The sequence below is a fragment of the Bombina bombina genome, chromosome 3 (genome assembly GCF_027579735.1).
Source record: "Bombina bombina isolate aBomBom1 chromosome 3, aBomBom1.pri, whole genome shotgun sequence".
NCBI classification, from domain to species: Eukaryota; Metazoa; Chordata; class Amphibia; order Anura; family Bombinatoridae; genus Bombina; species Bombina bombina.
In genome coordinates this window covers 689,357,069-689,373,536 of record NC_069501.1, presented here as the reverse complement: position 1 = coordinate 689,373,536, position 16,468 = coordinate 689,357,069, and the positions used below count along the sequence as shown (strand labels likewise).

Below are 16,468 nucleotides of genomic sequence, written 5' to 3'. Positions count from 1 at the left end.
ATGATGAACAAGAGTCTATCTTGAAAGTTTCCCCCGTGACCTCTGACCTAAAGCTGTCTGAGACCAATGTGTATTCACACGGCCTACACTTACTTTTGCCACATTTGTTGTAGCCAGGTGCACTGCTTTGTACACTTTTTGAGAATTAGCTAGGCAGTAGGGAGATAGATAGTTGCCCAGAGTTTTGCTCCTTCTGTATGAGCAGTGTAGCTCCCTGTCAACACAATCAATTAGCCGATCATCTGCTACTAAAAGCCTAAAGTGTCTTTTCACTATTCCACAGATTTCTGTATACTGTGCGCTGTAGTTGGTACTAAAATAAACTCCCCCTCTTTGGCTGTCCTTACCATCCTTCTTATAGATTTTATCTTTAAGGAGAGACCACCATCTTATCAAGCTTAGCCAACCAACTCTGTGTCCTATCAAGCACAGAATCAGAGTAACCTCTTTCCTTAAATCTTATCCTCAAATCCTTACATTGTTTGTCAAAAGTGACTTCCTCTGTGCAGTTTCTTTTCATTTTTATACATTGACCTATTTATATATATATATATATATATATATATATATATACATATATATATACTGTAGGTATAGATATATTTTAAAAAAATAATAATCAGATATATCTATAAATAAATGTCTATTTAAAAATAAATAAAAATATTTTCTTCTATTTGAGCAACATTGGAATGTAAAATATTCATAATTATCTTCGAGTAGGAGCAGTTGGTCTAATGTGTGTCGAGTTAGCTTGAGCGATGTGTTAGGCTTTTTTCAGTTTGCGCTATCCATTTAAGCCTATGGGGAGAAATATTGCAAATTGTGTTTCTCAATTTAGATTTTTTGGATTATTTAGAATATTTTACAGTATGTTAATTATTTTTTAATGAGAAAAGAGGATCAGAGAAACCCCAGAGGTGCGCTGATGCTGAAAAGAAGCTGAAGAGGTGCTGGATGGAAGCTGTGAATGATCCTTGTAGAATTGCGGCTGCACTCCCAAAATTAATCCGGATGGATACTCGACTGTAGACAGAAAGAGAGGAAGAGAGAGGCGCCAACTATAAAACAGTATCGCAGGAGCAATATACCGGTGGTTCCCAACAACTCCCCCCGTGCTGGATATACTCACAAGCGATGCGGCACACGTACTGTGCCTAGAACAGCGGATCGGGATTATTCAGGGTCGCACGACAGACATGCCCAGGAGCCGGTACACGTGATCTCCAGAACTCCAATCACAGGCGAGTTGTCCTGTAAGGCTCGGATTGCCCGTAGGTCAATGAAATTGATAGTGACTGGTCTCGGAAATGGGAGACGCTGTAAATCCAATGTGGAAATATGTGGCACACAGGTAATGATTGCACAGGCAGCAAGGTGTCTCATATAAAAAAGATAATTTATTGTTAAAAACAATAACAGCAACGCTTTTCTCGGCTGAATGGCCGTTTCATCAGGCTGTTGGCGCCTCTCTCTTCCTCTCTTTCTAATTATTTTTTAATAACTTATATTAAATGTTATTAATATTTTATATGTAATATTTCAATAATGCGCCTTAAGAATACTCATGTGCGCCAAACCGACCGCATTAAGATCCAAATTGAGAAATACAATGTGCAAAATGCATATCAATCCTATGTTTACATACAGCGAGATTACAAGTTTTGTGCTATGGTGCGGTATGGCTATACCGCTGAAAAAATTGGCCATTGCGCGTGGAATGGCAGGTCTTCCGTATTACAAGTCGCTGCGATATAGCTATAATGCAAGCATTATAGCCTGTAACACAACAATATGTTCCACAATCAAAAAATGACGTTTAAGTGCAGGATTTCCATAGTGCCACAAGTTGTGCTAAAATGCTTGCGTTACAGCCTATACCACATGATCCATTCCGCGATCTGAGACCAGTAGTTATGGATTTTGCAAAACAAAAATGTTTCACAAAACTCATAACTAAAATGTTACAGAGTACACTAACACACATAAACTACCTATTAACCCCCAATCCACCGCCCACCCACATAGCCAACACTATATAAAGCTATTAACCCCTATACCACCGCCCCCCCATATCGCTACTATTAAAATAAACTTATTAACCCTGACATCCTATTGGCTGTTCAAATCAGCCAACAGGATTTCAGTAGCTCTCATCCTATTGGCTTATTTGAAAATGTCAGCCAATAGGAATGCAAGGTACAACATTTTTAAATAGGTACCTTGCATTCAAGCTTCAGTGTACGCTGAATGTCCACACCGCTGGCGGCGATGCTCCGCGCCTCCACAGCTCCGTGCCTCTACAGCTCCGTGCCACCAGGTTGAAGATAGGAGATGCCCCTGCAATGGATTAAGATGTTGCCGCCTGGATGAAGACTTCTCGCTGCCTGGATAAAGATGGATGTCCAGACTTCAGGAACTGTGAATAGATTTTCTGGGGCTAGTGCTAGGTCTTTTTTTGGTGAGTTTTTTATTTAGATTAGGGATGGGCAGTAAAAGAGCTGAATGCCCTTTTAAAGGCAAGGTCCATAGCTTAGGTTTTGTTTTAGACTTACACCTAGATTACGAGTTTTGCGTTAGAGGCTGTGCGGTGCTAACGAGCAGTTTATGCTCACCGCTCACTTGCAGACAGCACTGGTTTTACGGGTTTTTACAACCCAGACAAGAAGTGAGCGTTGAGCAAAATTTTGCTCCTTACCACACTCCAATACCAGCGCTGCTTACGTTAGCGGTGACTCCGGTGAGCTGGTGTAACGTGCTCGTGCACGATTTCCCCATAGGAATCAACGGGGAGAGCCGGCTGAGAAAAAGTATAACACCTGCAAAAAAGCAGCGTAAAGCTCCTTAACGCAGCCCCATTGATTCCTATAAGGGAAATACATTTTATGTCTACACCTAACACCCTAACATGAACCCCAAGTCTAAACACCCCTAATCTTACACTTATTAATCCCTAATCTGCCGCCCCCGACATCACCGACACCTACATTATAATTATTAACCCCTAATCTGCCGCTCCCAACATTGGCAACACCTACATTATATTTATTAACCCCTAATCTGCCGCCCCCAATGTCGCCACCACTATAATAAACATATTAACCCCTATACTGCCACACTCCCACCTCACAAACATTAGTTAAATATTATTAACCCCTAATCTGGCCCTAACATCGACAACACCTACCTACATTTATTAACCCCTAATCTGCCGTCCCCAACGTCGCTGACACTATATTAAAGTTATTAACCCCTAAACCTAAGTCTAACCCTAAACCTAACACCCCCTAACTTAAATATAATTAAAAGAAATCTAAACAAAATTACTATAATTAACTAAATTATTCCTATTTAAAACTAAATGCTTACCTATAAAATAAACCCTAAGCTAGCTACAATATAACTAATAGTTACATTGTAGCTAGCTTAGGGTTTATTTTTATTTTACAGGCAAGTTTGTATTTATTTTAACTAGGTAGAATAGTTACTAAAATAAAGACTAATTTACCTGTAAAATAAAACCTAACATAAGTTACAATTACACCTAACACTACACTATAATTAAATTAATTCCCTAAATTAAATATAATTAAATACAATTAAATAAAATTATCTAAAGTACTAAAAAAACAAACACTAAATTACAGAAAATAATAAACAAATTACAAGATTTTTAAACTAATTACACCTAATCTAATCCCCCTAACAAAATAAAAAGCCCCCCCAAAATAAAAAAAGCCCTACCCTACACTAAATTACAAATAGCCCTTAAAAAGGCCCCAAAGCTCTCTTACCTTTTAAAAAAATTACAAATCCCCCCACCAACATTAAAACCCACCACCCACACAACCAACCCTACTCTAAAACCCACCCAATACCCCCTTAAAAAAACCTAACACTAACCCCTTGAAGATCACCTTACCAGGAGAAGTCTTCACCCAACTGGGCCGAAGTCCTCAACGAAGCCGGGAGAAGTCTTCATCCAAGCCATGTGACGTTGTCCTCCAGACGGGCAGAAGTCTTCATCCAGACGGCATCTTCTATCTTCATCCATCCAACGCAGAGCGAGTCCATCTTCAAGACATCTGACGCGGAGCATCCTCTTCAATCGATGGCTAACACAGAATGAAGGTACCTTTAAGTGACGTCATCCAAGATGGCGTCCCTTCAATTCCGATTGGCTGATAGAATTCTATCAGCCAAGTGTGTTGAGTTATTTTGAGGGGATCGCAAATTTACACTGTTATACAGGCTGTACACTTATTACTTTACATTGTAGCAAAGTGTTATTTTTACAGTGTTGTCACATGAAAAGATATAATAAAATATTTACAAAAATTTTGAGGGATGTACTTACTTTTGTGAGATACTGAATATATGTTGTAGATACAGAAAGTAGGGCCCTGGTGCTAAAATATTTTGGGCCCCTCAAATTTAATAGCAATAATATACATGCTGTTCAGTATTATGATTTGGAGGATGGATGGACAGATAGACCTGCAATCTGCATTAATAAAAGGCTTTTCTGAATTAGGATTGCACATATTCTGCCAATGCCTATGTATATACTGTTTGCTTAGGGCCCCCCATCACTTGGGCCCTGGTGCAGCTGCACCAATAGTAGTTCTGTCTCTGTATACAGATATACAGTACTGTGCAAAAGTCTTAGGCCACCATTAGATTTGTTGTTTTAACAAAGTTTTAATGACCATCCATATTTATTTTTCGGTCTCATAATTAAGATACAAACAGAAAATACAGGAAATATGTACACAAAATGTAAAAAAACACAATTTTATATATATATATATATATATATATATATATATATATACATATATATATATATATGCGTGTGTGTGTCTATATATGTGTATTTATGTGTTTATATGTTGGAAAAATGGTGCCAATAGACTAGTTCGACGCAGGGTTGCCACAAACCTTTAATTTGAAAAAAAAAAAAAAGAATATCTGCAAAGTGCAACAAAACGCTTCACAGATATTCCTTTTTTTTTTTACAAATTAAAGGTTTGTGGCAACCCTGTGTCGAGCTAGTCTATCGGCACCATTTTTCCAACATGTAAACACATAAGTACACATGTATACACATATATAGACACACACACGCGCATATATATATATATATATATATATATATTTTGCATACGAAGAGAGAAGCGCTCTACCAGGAACGAACAACAGCTCAGTGGCTTGTTCTATGGCGATTTACCACCCGGAAGCAGCCTCTTTTAGACCAGTGTGCTTTTCACAGAAGAAAACTTTCCTGAAGTATATCAGTCTGATCCTGCCAATTAAGGTCAGTCCAGCCCCGAAATACCAGGCAATTCTCCTCTGAACAAGGAACATGACAACCCCAGACGATCGTTTCAGCCTCCTATGGGCCTCGTCAGTGAGGTGCAGCCACATTCCTCTAAGCACACTGGGCAAGGAGTCCACGTCTGGTTTCCCCCATCACCCATAGGGAGACTTCCCCAGGGTCATAATAATTTGCATACAAAGAGAGAAGCGCTCTACCAGGAACGAACAACAGCTCAGTGGCTTGTTCTATGGCGATTTACCACCCGGAAGCAGCCTCTTTTAGACCAGTGTGCTTTTCACAGAAGAAAACTTTCCTGAAGTATATCTGTCTGATCCTGCCAATTAAGGTCAGTCCAGCCCCGAAATACCAGGCAATTCTCCTCTGAACAAGGAACATGACAACCCCAGACGATCGTTTCAGCCTCCTATGGGCCTCGTCAGTGAGGTGCAGCCACATTCCTCTAAGCACACTGGGCAAGGAGTCCACGTCTGGTTTCCCCCATCACCCATAGGGAGACTTCCCCAGGGTCATAATAATTTGCATACGAAGAGAGAAGCGCTCTACCAGGAACGAACAACAGCTCAGTGGCTTGTTCTATGGCGATTTACCACCCGGAAGCAGCCTCTTTTAGACCAGTGTGCTTTTCACAGAAGAAAACTTTCCTGAAGTATATCAGTCTGATCCTGCCAATTAAGGTCAGTCCAGCCCCGAAATACCAGGCAATTCTCCTCTGAACAAGGAACATGACAACCCCAGACGATCGTTTCAGCCTCCTATGGGCCTCGTCAGTGAGGTGCAGCCACATTCCTCTAAGCACACTGGGCAAGGAGTCCACGTCTGGTTTCCCCCATCACCCATAGGGAGACTTCCCCAGGGTCATAATAATTTGCATACGAAGAGAGAAGCGCTCTACCAGGAATGAACAACAGCTCAGTGGCTTGTTCTATGGCGATTTACCACCCGGAAGCAGCCTCTTTTAGACCAGTGTGCTTTTCACAGAAGAAAACTTTCCTGAAGTATATCAGTCTGATCCTGCCAATTAAGGTCAGTCCAGCCCCGAAATACCAGGCAATTCTCCTCTGAACAAGGAACATGACAACCCCAGACGATCGTTTCAGCCTCCTATGGGCCTCGTCAGTGAGGTGCAGCCACATTCCTCTAAGCACACTGGGCAAGGAGTCCACGTCTGGTTTCCCCCATCACCCATAGGGAGACTTCCCCAGGGTCATAATAATTTGCATACGAAGAGAGAAGCGCTCTACCAGGAACGAACAACAGCTCAGTGGCTTGTTCTATGGCGATTTACCACCCGGAAGCAGCCTCTTTTAGACCAGTGTGCTTTTCACAGAAGAAAACTTTCCTGAAGTATATCAGTCTGATCCTGCCAATTAAGGTCAGTCCAGCCCCGAAATACCAGGCAATTCTCCTCTGAACAAGGAACATGACAACCCCAGACGATCGTTTCAGCCTCCTATGGGCCTCGTCAGTGAGGTGCAGCCACATTCCTCTAAGCACACTGGGCAAGGAGTCCACGTCTGGTTTCCCCCATCACCCATAGGGAGACTTCCCCAGGGTCATAATAATTTGCATACAAAGAGAGAAGCGCTCTACCAGGAACTAACAACAGCTCAGTGGCTTGTTCTATGGCGATTTACCACCCGGAAGCAGCCTCTTTTAGACCAGTGTGCTTTTCACAGAAGAAAACTTTCCTGAAGTATATCAGTCTGATCCTGCCAATTAAGGTCAGTCCAGCCCCGAAATACCAGGCAATTCTCCTCTGAACAAGGAACATGACAACCCCAGACGATCGTTTCAGCCTCCTATGGGCCTCGTCAGTGAGGTGCAGCCACATTCCTCTAAGCACACTGGGCAAGGAGTCCACGTCTGGTTTCCCCCATCACCCATAGGGAGACTTCCCCAGGGTCATAATAATTTGCATACGAAGAGAGAAGCGCTCTACCAGGAACGAACAACAGCTCAGTGGCTTGTTCTATGGCGATTTACCACCCGGAAGCAGCCTCTTTTAGACCAGTGTGCTTTTCACAGAAGAAAACTTTCCTGAAGTATATCAGTCTGATCCTGCCAATTAAGGTCAGTCCAGCCCCAAAATACCAGGCAATTCTCCTCTGAACAAGGAACATGACAACCCCAGACGATCGTTTCAGCCTCCTATGGGCCTCGTCAGTGAGGTGCAGCCACATTCCTCTAAGCACACTGGGCAAGGAGTCCACGTCTGGTTTCCCCCATCACCCATAGGGAGACTTCCCCAGGGTCATAATAATTTGCATACGAAGAGAGAAGCGCTCTACCAGGAACGAACAACAGCTCAGTGGCTTGTTCTATGGCGATTTACCACCCGGAAGCAGCCTCTTTTAGACCAGTGTGCTTTTCACAGAAGAAAACTTTCCTGAAGTATATCAGTCTGATCCTGCCAATTAAGGTCAGTCCAGCCCCAAAATACCAGGCAATTCTCCTCTGAACAAGGAACATGACAACCCCAGACGATCGTTTCAGCCTCCTATGGGCCTCGTCAGTGAGGTGCAGCCACATTCCTCTAAGCACACTGGGCAAGGAGTCCACGTCTGGTTTCCCCCATCACCCATAGGGAGACATACATACACACACACACATTGGAGTCCTTTCCATTCAAACACTTTGCCATATACCAATTTCATTTTAACCCTTTTAAAATCTTTTTATTAATATTAAAATTATATATTTTTATTAAAAAGTATATACAGTATGTGGTAGGCAAATAGCTTTTGCCTAGGCCTTTTGCTTAACTGCTTAACTAGTATTCAGGCAAATAGTTTTGCACTTTTCTTTCATTTTTTTCCGCTTTCAAAGCCATTTGTCTTGGAAATAGGGGCCAGACGACCTGAGAAAGTGTCCCCTGCTTACCAATAGCTGCCCAGACATTCCCTGAAAGTGGCCCTGCTTACCAATAGTTAGCTGCTCACTAATACGTTCCCAGATACTCCTGCATATTAGTCCCTGCTTGCAAATAGGAGGTGATAGTGGCCCCTGCTCACCAACAGACACCCGGTTACCCCAGTCCTGCTTACTAATATGTACCCAGCTTGCCAATAGATGCTTTGGTCTCCAAATAAGTCGCCCCAGTTAGTCAACAGGAGCCTAGGCAACCCATTAATGTGACACCTGCTTGCTTATCGCCACCTAAGAACCCTCAAGGAGAGTGGTCCCTGCTAAGCAATATGTGCTCAGGCACCTTGGAACAGTGACTACTGCTGACCAAAAGGCACCCAGGCACCCAAGGAAAGAAGCCCTTGCTAATTATTAGGCTCCCAGTCACCACAGGAAAGTATACCCTGCTGGCTAATAGGTGCCCAGGCACCCCAGGAAAGTGGCTCCTGCTCATCAATAGGTAAGTATAGATGCTGTCACCTAATGGCACTGTGGAGTCATATACCAGTTATATGAGTGTGTCATTTGACTGCTCAGATTCAACTAAAAAGTATATTATTAAACATTTTTAATGTTTCTTATGTTGAATAAATTGTATGTATGCCCATTCACTTTGCAGATCCTTACTTTTCATATTACTGTCTTTTTAAAAATGAAAACTGTAGCTAATAATTGCATCTTTTTTTTTTTTTTAAAGCTAAAACATAATATTTGTGACAAACACACAATAATCTTTACCACAACAACGTCATCACAGTTATTATAGATTCTGGCATTGAAACTGACCTACATCTCCAGAAGAGCTATTATGTGAAATGTTACAATAAGCTACTGATTATATCCCTTTGGTGGAACATCAGCAATTAGGGAAGGAAAAGGCTTATAGCTAATTGTACCAACAAATTATTTTTTGATGCCCACTTCTTTGAATATATACTTGTTTCTATGTAAAGTATTGAAAGTAGATAAAGTCAGATGTAAAGATCACTGGTTTTTATAAGAAAAATGTATTCTCAGAGAAATGTTATTTTATATTTCTGTTGCAGTTTTGCACAGCGTGAGAAAAAAATAAAGAACTCTAAATATACAATTAAATAAATGCACAACAACTCAACTGATGTATATTAAAAATAATGAGCTAACTGCTTGGCTGTTGCCTTAATTGAATAGAAATAATATAGGTTGATTTGGGGGGAAATAAAACCCAACAATTTGTGCATTGGTTAAAAATGTGTCAGTGACTCCTACCATATTTGTGTATGTGTTCCAGTGGAGGACATCTGGCAGACTTCAGAGACTCCTCCTTCAGTACCAATCCTTTCTCATTGATCAGAAGATAATGTTCAATTTTCTTTTCACATAACACACACTTAACACATAATTAATCCTGTAAAAAACACTTTCTCTTTCTCTTTTTTATTTCTCCCAATTTGGCTTTCCTATCCTAATTAACTCTCTCCTATAGATACAATGGATTTTTACACAGTTGATGTGTTTCCAATATAAGGGATAAATGAACTATGTGACACTCTGACACACAAGATACTCATTTGTGACCTTAGTGAGCCACCACTGGTGCAATAAATTACTTTAGGGATATTGTATTTATTTTACAGCCTAATATAATGTCAATTTTCCATTGATGATCGTCTAGTTAACAATGGTTTTGGGAAACTAGATAAATGTTTAGAAGCATGTTTCCATAGTAGTGAGAATCAGCTCAAAACCTTAGGAAAAAATAGATGGGTCATCCCACTGATGAGCATCTCAAATGACCAAAAGTCACCAGAGGCAAAGCAGTTCATAATGAATATAATTTCTTTCCAGTTTTTGAATTGTCCTTTATACTTGAACTTTGGCTAAATATAATCATTAAGTAGATGATGATAATAACTGTTATTTCTTGGTAGTCTGCCCTTTTTGGCCTGATACAGGGTTCATGGCTTTCTTCATTCATTTCAGAAGCTAAATCTGGTCCAAGATAGATTCCAGGCCATCTTCCTTGACATTTTACATTCAGACATACCTGCTCCTACCCTCTCCCTCAAAATCGTTCAATCTTTAAATTTCTTTGTCAATGTTTAACATTTTTCAGATCGCAACTATCAGTACAGAAATACAACCCCCCTATTCCTAGATTGTTATAACATTTAATAAAGTTGTCTACAATAATGATTTAAAGTTGTAACAATTTCGTACTGAATATACAGTATAATGGAATTTCTACTATGTATGTGGGTTCTTGTTATAAACTTAAATTCTTTCTATTTTCTGATCTACACAGGCAAGGGAAATCTACCCAATAAAGGCCTCGCTTCAATTGAGTCGTAATTCAGTTTCGCAAGCCGTTAAATATGCTGTCGAATGAAATATCGTTTATCGACTGTTTCCAATTAGTGATGTCGTGAATAGTTCGCCGGCGAATAGTTCCCGACGAACATAGCTTGTTTGCGTTCACCGTGGGGGGCGAACATATGCGATGTTCGATCCGCCCCCTATTCGTCATCATTGAGTAAACTTTGACCCTGTATCTCACAGTCTGCAGACACATTTCAGCCAATCAGCAGCAGACACTCCCTCCCAGACCCTTCCAGCTCCTGGACAGCAGCCATTTTAGATTCATTCTGATCCTGCATTCTTAGTGAGAGGTGGGATAGTGTAGCTGCTGATGATTTTATAGGGAAATTGATAGCTAGGATAGGATATTCAGTGTCCACTACAGTCCTAAAGGACTCATCTGATCTCTGCTGTAAGGACAGCACCCCAAAAAAGCCCTTTTTAGGGCTAGAACATCAGTTTTTTTTTTTTTTTGCCTGTGTAATTTTGACTGTGAAACATCAGTCTGCTAGTGTAATCTAATTGCAGTTGCCTGCCTACAGTGCCACCACTCATATCTGTTGTAACAGTAGTGTAAATTTAAAAATAAAAAACTTTTTTGACTGTGAAACATCAGTCTGATAATGTAATCTAATTGCAGTTGCCCACATGCCAGAGTGTGTGCAAGGCCCACTTGCCAACTAGTGCCACCACTCATATCTGTTGTAACAGTAGTGTAAATTTAAAAAAAAAAAACTTTTTTGACTGTGAAACATCAGTCTGCTAGTGTAATCTTATTGCAGTTGCCTGCCTGCCAGCGTGTGTGCCAGGCCCACTTGCTAAGTGCCACCACTCATATCTGTTGTAACAGTAGTGTAAATTTAAAAAAAAAAACTTTTTTGACTGTGAAACATCAGTCTGCTACTGTAATCTAATTGCAGTAGCCTGTCAGCGTGTTTGCCAGGCCCACTTGCCAACTGGTGCCACCACTCATATCTGTTGTAACAGTAGGGTACATTTAAAAAAAAAAAAACTTTTTTGACTGTGAAACATCGGTCTGCTAGTGTAATCTAATTGCAGTTGCCTGCCTGCCAGCGTGTGTGCCAGGCCCACTTGCCAACTAGTGCCACCACTCATATCTGTTGTAACAGTAGTGTAAAATTAAAAAAATAAACTTTTTTGACTGTGAAACATAAGTCTGCTAGTGTAATCTAATTCCAGTTGCCTGCCTGCAGTGCCACCACTCATATCTGTTGTAACAGTAGTGTAAATTAAAAAAAAAAAAACTTTTTTGACTGTGAAACATCAATCTGCTAGTGTAATCTAATTGCAGTTGCCTGCCTGCCAGCGTGTGTGCCAGGCCCACTTGCCAACTAGTGCCACCACTCATATCTGTTGTAACAGTAGTGTAAATTTTTTTAAAAAAAAACTTTTTTGACTGTGAAACATCAGTCTGCTAGTGTAATCTAATTGCAGTTGCCTGCCTGCCAGTGTGTGTGCCAGGCCCACTTGCCAACTAGTGCCACCACTCATATCTGTTGTAACAGTAGTGTAAATTTAAAAAAAAAAACTTTTTTGACTGTGAAACATCAGTCTGCTAGTGTAATCTAATAGCAGTTGCCTGCCTGCCAGCGTGTGTGCCATGCCCACTTGCCAACTAGTACCACCACTCATATCTGTTGTAACAGTAGTGTAAATTTTTTTTAAAAAAAACCTTTTTCACTGTGAAACATCGGTCTGCTAGTGTAATCTAATTGCAGTTGCCTGCCTGCCAGCGTGTGTGCCAGGCCCACTTGCTAAGTGCCACCACTCATATCTGTTGTAACAGAAGTGTAAATTTTTTAAAAAAAAACTTTTTTGACTGTGAAACATCAGTCTGCTAGTGTAATCTAATTGCAGTTGCCTGCCTGCCAGCGTGTGTGCCAGGCCCACTTGCCAACTAGTGCCACCAATTATATCTGTTGTAGCAGTAGTGTAAATTTAAAAAAAAAAAAAAACTTTTTTGACTGTGAAACATCAGTCTGCTATTGTAATCTAATTGCAGTTGCCTGCCTACCAGCGTGTGTGCCAGGCCCACTTGCCAACTAGTGCCACCACTCATATCTGTTGTAACAGTAGTGTAAATTTAAAAAAAAAAAATTTTGACTGTGAAACATCAGTCTGCTAGTGTAATCTAATAGCAGGTCTTGTAATTCTCTGTCTGGGAAATTATATATCTATCAAATCTATCTATTTATCTATCATATCTATCTATCGTATCTATCAAATGTATATTGCATCTATTGATCTATCTATCTAATCTATGTATCTATGCATCTATCAAATCTATCTATCTTGTGGTTGTGCAAATGGACTGTTTGCGGTTGTTTGCGGTGTGTTAAACGGGGAGTTTGGTCTGTCACTGTGAAGCGGGCGTAACCCTTACACTACCTGATCGATACAACATCATGCCTGATGTTTTAAAGCACGTTATTCCAAACAATTTAGGAATGTTAGGTGATTTATGCCCTTTATGGATTAAAACCAGACTCTGCATCAACTATGTAATTTTCCGTGGGAGTTTTGCCATGGATCCCCCTCCGGCATGCCACAGTCCAGGTGTTAGTCCCCTTGAAACAACTTTTCCATCACTATTGTGGCCAGAAAGAGTCCCTGTGGGTTTTAAAATTTGCCTGCCTATTGAAGTCAATGGCGGTTCGTCCGGTTTGCCCGTTGCGGAAGTTCGAGTCCGCCGTTCGCGAACGGAAAATTTTAAGTTCGCAACATCACTATTTCCAATGTTGCGTTATACCTCAATATAGGCAGCCGGACTTAGGCTGCCGAAAAGATCTTCTCGTCCCATAGAAAGTAATAGAAGCCGTTAATCGATAAATTATACCAGGTTTCCAATGAAAGCGCTAACCGTTAATACACTGTCGGAGGCTGTCGATACATTGAGTAATATTACACCCAGCTCTACTAGGTGTAAAGGAGGAAAAAAGAGCTTTTTGAGGCCTGTTTCTCAATGAAATTGCAAATCACAAAAACATTTATGAGTGTTTCAATGTACAAATAACATTATATATGCTACATTTATTGGTCCTATGTATAGGAATATTTGCACCCATGTTTTCATAGAAATATCAATATGTATGTACATCTAAAAATATATGCAAGCATATATCTACCTATTCAAAATGAAACCTTTGCCCAGGGATGCTATATATAATCTCAATACATATAGAAATATAATTTTATCTAATAATAATCTTCTCCTACATGTATATATGTATGATAATTGTATATATATATTTGACCTATATAAATCATATAATTTCAATAATTACTTTTAATTGTTATGATAAAGGCTGATATATTTAAATAGAAAAATATAATAATTACATTCAGTGTCTTCGAATTTCCGATATGTAACTACATATATGTTGAAATTATAGTTCATAACAAAAATAAAAGTCATGAGTAAGTATATACTTTCAAACTGTTCATTAAATTAAGGATTAGATGAGATGAAGATAAGCCCTCCCCCCCCATGTTATTCATTGCAATCACCAGTTTCACATATTTTAACAAGCAACACACAGTTATAAAAAAACACCACACCTAGCATAACCTCAGAACAGATATTTCAAAATGCAGGGTGAGAGAGAAGCTGACAATGCTGAAGTTAGACAGCGTAGGCCTGACATCCCCAGAGTGAGGCTGGATATAGAAACCCTGAATGAGCAGCAGGTGGTTGAAAGTTTCAGGCTCACCAGGGAGACAATATATCAGTTATATGCCCTGTTGCAAGACAGGCTGTAAAGCCAGGGCTATTCAAGCAGGACTGTCCCTGGAATGATCAAACTACTAGGGGCACTTCATTTTTTGGCTTCTGAATCCTTTCAGGTGACAGGGGGCATTGTAACTGGGGTGTATTAGTCCACTTTTTCTAAGCATCTTTCACAAGTTCTTGATGGACTTAATGATAATTGCAGATTCCCCCCCCCCCCCACATCACCCAGAGGTTGGTGTGATGTTAAGAGGGACTTTTTTCTTTTAGGTTGCATACCCAATATCCTTGGGGCCATTGACTTCACCCATATTGGCCTAAGACCCCCTGTGCGCAGGGAGATAATATTTAGGAATCGGAAACACTTCCACTCCTTAAATGTGCAGATCATATGCGATGCAAACATGCGTATATTAAATGTCGTGGCAGGGTTCCCAGGAAGTAGCCATGATGCCTACATCCTCAGGAATTCTGGTGTGTGGAGATTGTTTGAGACAAATCAAATGCCTGAAGGACATCTCCTCGGTAAGTGTTTATGTATATATTATGATGCCTTCATGTGTCCAATGTTTTGACATTTTATTGTTTCATTACTTTATAATCCTTTATGTATGTGTCTAAGGGGGTAGAATTGATTAAATAAATAAATTGTTAATCATTTCAAAATATATATATTAACTATGTCATAGTAAGACATATGCATAACATTATTTTATGTCATACATTGCTTTATTGAAAGATGTGTGTTTATATATCTATATATATCTATATACTGTATATCTATGCATTCATATTTCAGCTGATTCTGCATATCCTCTTAAAAATGGATTTGGACACCATTGAAGGAGAACCAGGTTGTTGGGCCTGCTGAATTAAGGTAAAATATATTTATTTTCTGCTCTTTTATGTCAGAAATATTGATTGTGCCTTGCAAAATGCTCACTATAATCTGTAGAAAAGTAGCAGGACCAGTACACACTTCATAGGAATGTCCCTTTAAATCACTCTTGGGTGAATGTAGGTGCACACCTGGAGGACCTCCCTTTCCAAAGTCCCAGTAAATGTAATGAAATAGAACACACAGGTAGCACTCTATGTGGAGCAACAGCACCTTTATTGAGCAATGTTTCGGGGCTCCTGCCCCTATATCAAGCTATATATCTCTGTTTGTGCACATACATGTGTTGCTTGATTATCTTGTGTGTGTGTGTGTATATATCACTATCACAGACATAACAATGTTGTACTGAGTGCCTTTAAAGGGACAGTCAAAATCCAAATCATCTATTATCAGTGAAGCATTTATAAATCTCTCTGCTTGAATATAAATATATTTATATATGTAAAAAGGTTTAAAGATTTATAAGATCAAACCAGGAATGTAGTTAGCTCATTAGTATTTTATTTGTCTTCACATTATATATTATAATCATATTTCTTGTTCTTTTATTACAGATATAATGAAGCACATGTCAGAACACGTGCTATAATAGAAAGACTGTTTGGTGTTCTAAAAATGCGCTTTTGCTGCCTTGACAAATCAGGGGGGATCTCCAATACATTTCGCAAAAAGCAATAAAAATTATAGTGGCATGTTGCTGTCTACATAACATGGCACAGGAGCATGGGATGTTGAACGATTTACTTCCACCACCACAGCCCCCAGGTGAAATCTTTGAGCCTGATGTAATTAATCAACCCCAACCACTCAATGCCCATTTGGAGAGATCTGCAACTATTTGAGATTTCTTTTCAGGTATTTTTATAGTATTGTAATGAGACCTTTTAGATATTTATGATTATGTTTTTTAATAATACACATTTGTTTCTTTTAATGGTTTACAGATTGAAGATTCTCAGAAATGGAATACCACTCCCCTCCCTCTCTCCTCATCCCCATATTTACCACATTTTCCCTAAATAAATGTGTACTTTACTCAAATATAGTCATGGTGAATGTTTCTTTATTTCCAGCTATGTACTAATCAATGCATTCATCTTATGATTTATGTATAACATAATTATCTAAAATATCATTTTAATTATATTCCAAATATTACTTTGTTTGGTATAAGAGCAGCTATGCACTCCTGGTTAATAAAAATTAGTACATGGGTGAACCAATGACAGACAGGATA

At 39.6% G+C, this 16,468-nt stretch overlaps 1 long non-coding RNA gene across 1 annotated transcript; it reads left to right on the top strand.

Annotated features, from left to right (window-relative positions):
* The first annotated feature begins 14,767 nt into the window (after window positions 1-14,767).
* On the top strand, window positions 14,768-16,041 carry LOC128651880 (uncharacterized). Its single transcript, XR_008401206.1, has 3 exons — window positions 14,768-14,855; window positions 15,130-15,207; window positions 15,786-16,041. It is a non-coding gene; the product is annotated as an uncharacterized LOC128651880 (long non-coding RNA).
* Window positions 16,042-16,468: the final 427 nt, after the last annotated feature.